Raw genomic sequence first — 8,732 nt, 5'->3', positions numbered from 1 at the left:
CCAACATTTTAAAAGATTTAGTTATTAGTAAAACCAAACCCAGAAATCAATGAACATTAAGGTTCATTTCAACTCTTATTCTAATTGTGTAACAGAAAAACTGTGTTCCCTACATACAGTATCTGATCATATATACAGGCACGTTTTAGAATTTAGGAAACAGAAAAGTGTCCCCAAACTCATATCATAAACTTCCACTAATGGTAAGCCTAGATTTCAGACCAGTGACAGATTTTTGAGAACTTACTCATTAAGTTAAATTGAAGCCCCTTGTCACCAAGAGATTGTCTTTCAGAAGGAGGCACTAGGAATGGAAGTATATGGGGCCCTAAGATAACAAGACGCCGCACTGTTAAGTTGATTTTGTTTTCCAAAAATAAAACAGAAACAATCAAAGCCAAGTAATGAAAAAACTGCTACTACAAACAGACAGACATCTTTTCTCAAAACTTCATTAAGCCACTTTTGCTTTTCCAGTATTTCCTTTTCAATCACTCCAAACAAGCAATATACATTATCTTCTTAAAAATTGGCTTGAGAATTCTCTTGTCTTCTGGTTAACTTCAAGATGTCAAAAACCAGTGTTCATGACATTTTAGTCTCTATTTGGGAAGTGACAGTCCAAACCCTGAAATTGGCTGATGTCAAATACCCAGACGATGGAAACTTCTGCTAAAAGGTTAACCAGAATATGGAGTACAGTGGGATGAAATGTGGTTTAGAGGAAGCTTGCAAAGCTAAACATGTTAAGCACCTGAACATTTCTAATGTTTTAAAATAATATATATGACAAAGCTCTTGTAGAATCAGACTTGGTTGGCTTAGAAGAGGGCTATTTATTATCAGTGGTGATGCAGTTCCATTCCCTGTGCTTTCCCCAAAACAGCCACACAACCTGTATGGCAAGGAGAACTAGAAAGGGTTCTAAGACTGAATTTTGTCTATAAAAATCTAAATTATAACATTTGTCTTGACACAGTGGTTGAAGACAGTCCCAAAATCTAATAAGAGTTATTTAGCAAGTGTCTGAAGACTTTATAATTAAGCAGACTATTTATCCTAAAAACAATCCTATTGTGCCTCCTTAAAAATTTCAATTCTTCTTTACTCTTCCAGACAACTATTTCACACATTCTTTTCTCTCCTAAGATTTCTAACTACTCCTCCTCCTTCCTCCAGCTAAAGACTTCATCTTGGACACAAACTCATCATTTTTATGGCTGCATAATATTCCATGGTGTATGTGCCACATTTTCCCTGTCCAGTCTATCATCAATGGGCATTTGGGTTGGTTCCAGGTCTTTGCTATTGTAAACAGTGCTGCAATGAACATTCGTGTGCATGTCTCTTTATAGTAGAACGATTTATTTTGTGTCCTTTGTAGGGACATGGATGAACCTGGAAACCATCATTCTCAGCAAACTGACACAAGAGCAGAAGATCAAACATCTCATGTTCTCACTCATAGGCGGGTGAACAATGAGAACACATGGACACAGGGAGGGGAGCACTACACACTGGGGTCAGTTGGGGGGAAATAGGGGAGGGAGGGTAGGGGGTGGGGAGCTGGGGAGAGATAGCAAGGGGAGAGATGCCAGATGTAGGTGATGGGGAGGAAGGCAGCAAATCACACTCCCACGAGTGTACCTATGCAACAATCTTGCACGTTCTTCACATGTACCCCAAAACCTAAAATGCAATAAAATAAATAAATGGAAAAAAAAAAAAAGACTTCACCTTGGATTCGATTCAACGGGGTTCCGGGCTGCGCTGTGCTATGGAGCAGGTCAATGAGCTGAAAGAGAAGGGCAACAAGGCCCTGAGTGCAGGCAACATTGATGCTGCCTTACAGTGCTACTCTGAAGCCATTAAGCTGGATCCCCACAACCACTTGCTCTACAGCAATCGTTCTGCTGTCTATACCAAGAAAGGAGACTACTAGAAGGCTTAGGAGGACCGCTGCAAGACCATCAACCTAAAGCCTGACTGGGGCAAGGGCTATTCACGAAAAGCAGCAGCTCTTGAGTTCCTAACCTGGTTTGAAGAAGCCAAGCGAACGTATGAGGAGGGCTTAAAACACGAGGCAAATAACCCTCAGCTGAAAGAGGATTTACAGAATATGGAGGCCAGGTTGGCAGAGAAAATTCATGAACTCTTTCAACATGCCCAATCTGTATCAGAAGTCGGAGAGTGATCCCAGGACAAGGACACTGCTCAGTGATCCCACCTACCGGGAGCTGGTAGAGAAGATTCGATACAAGCCTTCCGATCTGGGCATAAAACTACAAGATCCCCGGATCATGACCACTCTCAGTATCCTCCTTGGGGTCGATCTGGGCAGTATGGATGAGGAGGAAGAGGTTGCAACGCCTCCACCCCCACCCCCTCCCAAAAAGGAGACCAAGCCAGAGCCAATGGAAGAAGATCTTCCAGAGAATAAGAAGCAGGCACTGAAAGAAAAAGAGCTGGGGAATGATGCCTACAAGAAGAAAGACTTTGACACAGCCTTGAAGCATTATGACAAAGCCAAGGAGCTGGACCCCACCAACATGGCTTACATTACCAGTCAAGCAGCGGTATACTTTGAAAAGGGCGACTACGAGTGGGGAGCTTTGTGAGAGGGCCATTGAAGTGGGGAGAGAAAGCCGAGAAGACTGTTGACAGATTGCCAAAGCTTATGCTCGAATTGGCAACTCCTACTTCAAAGAAGAAAAGTGCAAGGATGCCATTCATTTCTATAACAAGTCTCTGGCAGAGCACTGAACCCCAGATGTGCTCAAGAAATGTCAGCAGGCAGAGAAAATCCTGAAGGAGCAAGAGCGGCTGGCCTACATAAACCCTGACCTGGCTTTGGAGGAGAAGAACAAAGGCAACGAGTGTTTCCAGAAAGGGGACTATCCCCAGGCCATGAAGCATTATACAGAAGCCATCAAATGGAACCCAAAAGATGCCAAATTATACAGTAATTGAGCTGCCTGCTATACCAAACTTCTGGAGTTCCAGCTGGCACTCAAGGACTGTGAGGAATGTATCCAGATGGAGCCGACCTTCATCAAGGGTTATACCCAGAAAGCCGCTGCCCTGGAAGCGATGAAGGACTACACCAAAGCCATGGATGTGTACCAGAAGGCGCTCCACCTGGACTCCTGCTGTAAGGAGGCAGCAGAGCGGCAGACGGCTACCAGCGCTGTATGATGGCGCAGTACAACCGGCATGGTAGCCCCGAAGATGTGAAGCGACGAGCCATGGCCGACCCCGAGGTGCAGCAGATCATGAGTGACCCAGCCATGCGCCTTATCCTGGAACAGATGCAGAAGGACCCCCAGGCACTCAGCGAACACTTAAAGAATCCTGTAATAGCACAGAAGATCCAGAAGCTGATGGATGTGGATCTGATTGCAATTCGGTGATGACTTGTTCATCCCCACTTCCCTTCGCCCTCATGTGGAAAGAGGAGCTGGGACCGCTGCGAGCAGCACGGAGCGGAAGGGAGAGCAGGGGGAAAGAAGGCCTCATCTCTATATTTATACATAACCCCGGGAAGACACAGAGACTTGTACTGGCACTGTTCGTGCCGCCGCTGCCTCTGCGCCTTCCCAGCACACGCATGGTCTCTTCACTGCTGCCCTCGAGTTCCGTGTCTCCTTCCCCTGCCCCTAGTCACTGTCTGGGCTGCTCTCCCATAGTTGGTTATTTTTTATTTGGGGCAGTGGGCATGTATGGGGAAGGAAGGGACTTCTTTCCAGCCTCAGGTCCCAGCTGTCTCATGTTGTTTATTCCACGTCCTCTTCTCCAATAAAACAAACCAGTTGGGCGTGATTAAAAAAAAAAAAAAAGACCACCTCATACTTCATGAAAAATGTAAATCCAATAGAAAAAGAACCACCTCACTGCTTAATAATCTTTCCACCAACTTCCTTGCACCTGCATCCTTTTCTCTCCTACATAAATGTCTACCTTTCAAGTGGATCATTCTCATTGACATACAAACATCCCTTACCATCCTCTATCTTATAAAACAAACTTGGCTTCCTTGACTCCACATGGTGAGGTCCCGTCTGTTTCTCAGATCCCCTTCTGAACAAAACTCCTGTCTCGACTTACCTCCCTCTCACTCACTTTCTAATGTGTACTGATGGTTTTTGATTCCAATGTGCATCAGTGACCTAACTTTGCCAGCACCCCAATTCTCCATATTCAGCTTTTGTGAACACCCAGAAGCAGTATTTGCTGTGATTACAGAATCTCTTTTCTTAAGCTTCTTTTGTACCACTATCACTTGGTTTTCCTCCCACTCCACTTCGCACTCTCCTTGCCAAGATCCTCTTCTTCTATCAGATTCCAAATGTCAGAGAAATGTGGGGCTTTGTCCTGCACTCTCTATTCCTCTCTATCTATGCTCTCTAGGTGATTCTATTTAGTCTCATATGTTTTAAGATAAGGATTCTGAATTTTTTAGCTCTGGTCCTGGGATTCCTAAACTTTGGTGTCATAAACCCCCTTGGCAGTCTGGTTAAGCCTAGGAGCCCAGTCACAGCATGTTTCTACATGAAAGAGTATTACAAAAGAAACAACAAAGTACAGTAAAATATAGTTATTAAATTAAAAATTTATATAATAAAAGATAATTTGCTAAATTCATTAAGTAATGTGATAAAGCATAGGCCTTAATAATGAGCATCAATAATATCAATGTGGTGAGTATACACAATATTCGAGATAATGGTAATGATATGAAAATATCTCTCACTTATATTGTTGAATATATCATGAGTATTGCCAATGTTACTGTTTTGTTGTCTATAATCATAATTGAAAGAAACATTGAATTTCAATGATAATCAAATCCAGTAATACATAATAAATCATGATAAAATAGGATTTGTTCCAGAAATAAAAGATATATAAATGGTATGGTGGCTAATTTTATGTGTTGACTGAGCCACAGAGTGCCCAGATAATTGATCAAATGTTATTCTGGATATTTCTATGAGGGCATTTTAGATAACCATTAAAATTGGTAGGGCCAGTAAAGGCTATTCCCCTCCCTAATGTGAGAGACCACAGCCAATCAATTGAAGGTCTAAATAGAACAAAAGAGTTGGTCCTGTCCAAGTAATTCCTCCTGCCCAATTCACATTGAACTGAGACATTGGCTATTTCCTGCCTTTGAACTCTAACTGAAACATTGGCTCTTCCTGTTGAGCCAGGGTCTTGAGCCTGTTGATTTTCAGACTGGAACTACACCATTGACTCTCTTGGGTCCCCAGCCTGACAGTCCTACAGATCTTGGGACTTGTCAGCCTCCATAATTGCATGAGTCAATTCTTTATAATAAATAAATATTCTGTTTCCTATTGGTTCTATTTTTTCTGGAGAATCCTAACAAATACAAATGACTATCAACACATGGAAAGATAGTAAACATCATTCATCATCAAAAATTTCAAATTAAACTCAGCATGTTACTACTACACATCCTCTAAAATAGTTGTTTTTAAAATAACAAATGTTGGCAAGGATACAGAGCAATGAGACTACTCATCGCTGAATGTAGATATTGACAACCAACTTAAATAGGTTTGTTTTCTTATAAAGCTAGATACATACTTACAATACATTTCAACAATTTCACTCCTAGGTATTTAATCAAAGAAACTAAAGCATTTTTTCACTTGTGGTGGGTGGGGTATGGATGGCCCCAGGCATGCAGCAGTGGTGCAACTATTTAAACTTTCAGTGGTGAATTGGGGTAAAACACTAATGGAAGGGACTGCACAGGTGGGTGCAACTTGTCCAGCATTGGAAAGTACAGGGGAAGAAGTAATTATAAACACTGTATGGAATTGGATGGCAGACACTTATAGTGATTAATCATCAATTAAAGGCTAATCACAAAAACCAGAAGATCTCCTTGTGGCATCTCCTCTCCTCCTCTCCTGTGCCTAGAGAGCAGAAACAAACTGAAGAATCTGAGTAGCAGAGATTGAGAGGATGTTAGATTCTTCACCTTCAACCTTAGCAAGTCTGATATACCAAGATCAGGGCCCTAATTGGGGAAGATTCGAAGATAATGCCAGCACACTTATGGGGTAGTACTTGGAAGCTTGGAGAAAGCAATGGCTCATAGCAAATGAAGTAAAACGCCACAACTGCTGTGGTAAACAGAAGAAGGAATCAAAAGGCTCAGAGAAATGGGCAGACTAAGGTATATATATCACATAAAAGATCAGAAAACCTAGTATATTAGTCTGTTACTATGCTGCTGACACAGACATACATGAGAATGGGCAATTTACAAAAGAAAGAAGTTTATTGGACTCACAGTTCCACGTGACTGGGGAAGGCCTCACAATTATGACAGAAGGTGAAAGGCATTTCTTACACGGCAGCAGCAAGTGAAAGAGCTTGTGCAGAGAAACTCCTGTTTTTATAACCATCAGATCTTGCGAGACCCATTTACTATCACGAGAACAGCACGGGAAAGACCCGCCCCCATGATTCAACCACTTCCCACTGGGTCCCTCCCACAACACGTGGGAATTATGGGAGCAACAAGATAAGATTTGGATGGGGACACAGAGCCAAATCCTATTACCTACTATATGGCTCTGTTCCATAGGACGATCTGAAGAATGCTCCATTTACCAAAGCAATAACCAATGAACTGAGTGGATGAGAAGGGCGGCAATATCACTACAGAGCTTATTGGTGGCAGCCCCTGCAGTCCTGAGCTGACTACAAGAGATGCTATTACAGAACCTAGCTCCCTGATAGCAATGAGGATCATGAGATACTAGAGCCAGGTGACTGCACTTAAACATCTGAAGCAAAGTAACTGCAATCATGGTAATAAGCAGCAAAGTGTGGGTAGCATCCAGGAAGGTCTGACCTGAAGAGAGCTAAAGCAGTAGTTAATACCATTGTTCTCAAACTTGAGCACGCAGCAGAATTACCTGGAGGGTTTTTTAAAACACAACTTGCTAGACTCCACCTGCCTCATTGCTGATAGTAGTTCTGAGGTGGGACCTGCTATATTGGATAAAAAATAAGTTCTCTGTTGATACTAATGTTGCTAGTCTAGAAATCATTAGTTGAGAATCACTAGACTAATAGAACATGGCACTTTCGGGGGCAAGATTGTCAGTCAACAAGAATATTATTAAATATTTAACATCAAGAGAATTCATGAATGAATAATCAGAAGGCTAAAGGCCTAATTAATCATCCTTAATTTATTTTTTAGAGTGGTGTTTATGGAGGCCAACTAACAGAATTTTGGCTCAGGTTTGGCTCACAGTGGATCCATTGGCTCTTCAGATTCACCTGGTTATTTCCTCCATATTACTTCCTTGGTTTGTGGAGCAAGAAAGATCATACTAAGAAGGCTAAGTGGAAATCTCTGAAACTCCTCCCTTATAATCCAAGAAAGATAGTAAACCAAAAATAAAATTGCATCCTAGGACGAACGAAAGAGAAGATTGTCATGCTTAAAGACGTAGAGGATATAGAGATAGTGACCCACATCATATCCTCATTTAATTTACCAGCCTGGGTCCTACAAAAACTAGATGGGTCCTGCAAGATGAAAGTAGACTAATGCAAAATCAACAAAGTAGTAGGTCCAAATTCAGCTGCTCTGCTAGATGTGGCTAAAACTAATTATCATGGTCTTAGTATGATATAAGGCTACTGTCCTGATTAACACATTTTTTAACCCTATTTGAAAGGAAGACAAGAATCAGTTCACAATCATGTTGGAAAGACACCAGTATAAAGTTACAGTCTTACCCCAGGGCATGTTAACTCTCTTGTTCTCTGTCTTAATACAGTCCAAATGGACCTGGACCATCTGGACATTCTGCAGAATATCACAGTAGTCAAATGGTCATATTAACTGAACAAGATGACCAAGAAGTGGATGTACATTTGAAGCCTTGGTAAGAAACATGCATTGTATAGGATGGGAGATAAAACCCATGAAGATTCAAAGATGTACCAGATCGGTGAAATGTTTAAGAGACCATTGAGGAGCTTAGGACAAGACTGTCAAAGTAAAAGACAAATTATTTCATCTTGGCTTTTCTATTATGAAAAAAGAACCACAAAACCTAATTCTTTGAATCCTGGAGGCAGCCTATTCCCCACTTGGGAATGGTACTCTGACCATTTACTTAGTAACCTGTAAGGATACCAGCTTTGAATGTGGCCCAGATGAAGGATATGTTCTGTAAAATGTCCAAACTGTGTGTAAACAGCCTTTCCAGTTGGGCCATATGACCCAGCAGACCCTATGGTATCTCTGGTGGGAAAAGACACTATGTGGAGTTTCTGGCAAGCACCAACTGGAAAATCACAAGGACATCTGAGGGTTCTTGCATGAAGCTATAGCATCTAAAACACAAAATTATATACAGTTCAATAAACAGCTCCAAATGTGCTGATGAGCCCTTGGGAGTATCTGATAGTGAAATGTCAAATGACTATGAGGGTAGAACAGTTTTTCATTCTGTCAGACCCATCATGTCTCAAGGTTGTACTCTTCCAGCATCCATCTATCTTAAGATATAAATAGGACATTTTGAATTGAACCCATGTAGGGCCAATTCAAGGGGATAAGTAAGCTGGTGCAGGAGAATCTTTGAACAGTGTACCAGTCACTTTGTATGAAAAGAGAAGCGGACCCAGGTAATAAACTCAAAGGCAGTGACAATTGACTTGGCTAGTTGATT

At 41.7% G+C, this 8,732-nt stretch overlaps 1 pseudogene across 1 annotated transcript; it reads left to right on the top strand.

Moving 5' to 3' along the window:
- The first annotated feature begins 1,745 nt into the window (after positions 1-1,745).
- LOC116556325 lies at positions 1,746-3,836 on the top strand (annotated as a pseudogene). Its single transcript, XR_004270942.1, has one exon. The product of XR_004270942.1 is annotated as a stress-induced-phosphoprotein 1 pseudogene (transcript).
- The last annotated feature ends 4,896 nt before the right edge of the window (positions 3,837-8,732 follow it).

Source organism: Sapajus apella, unplaced genomic scaffold (genome assembly GCF_009761245.1).
Source record: "Sapajus apella isolate SASKATOON/1434 unplaced genomic scaffold, GSC_monkey_1.0 scaffold16, whole genome shotgun sequence".
NCBI classification, from domain to species: domain Eukaryota; kingdom Metazoa; phylum Chordata; class Mammalia; order Primates; family Cebidae; genus Sapajus; species Sapajus apella.
This window is presented reverse-complemented; position numbering and strand designations above follow the sequence as displayed.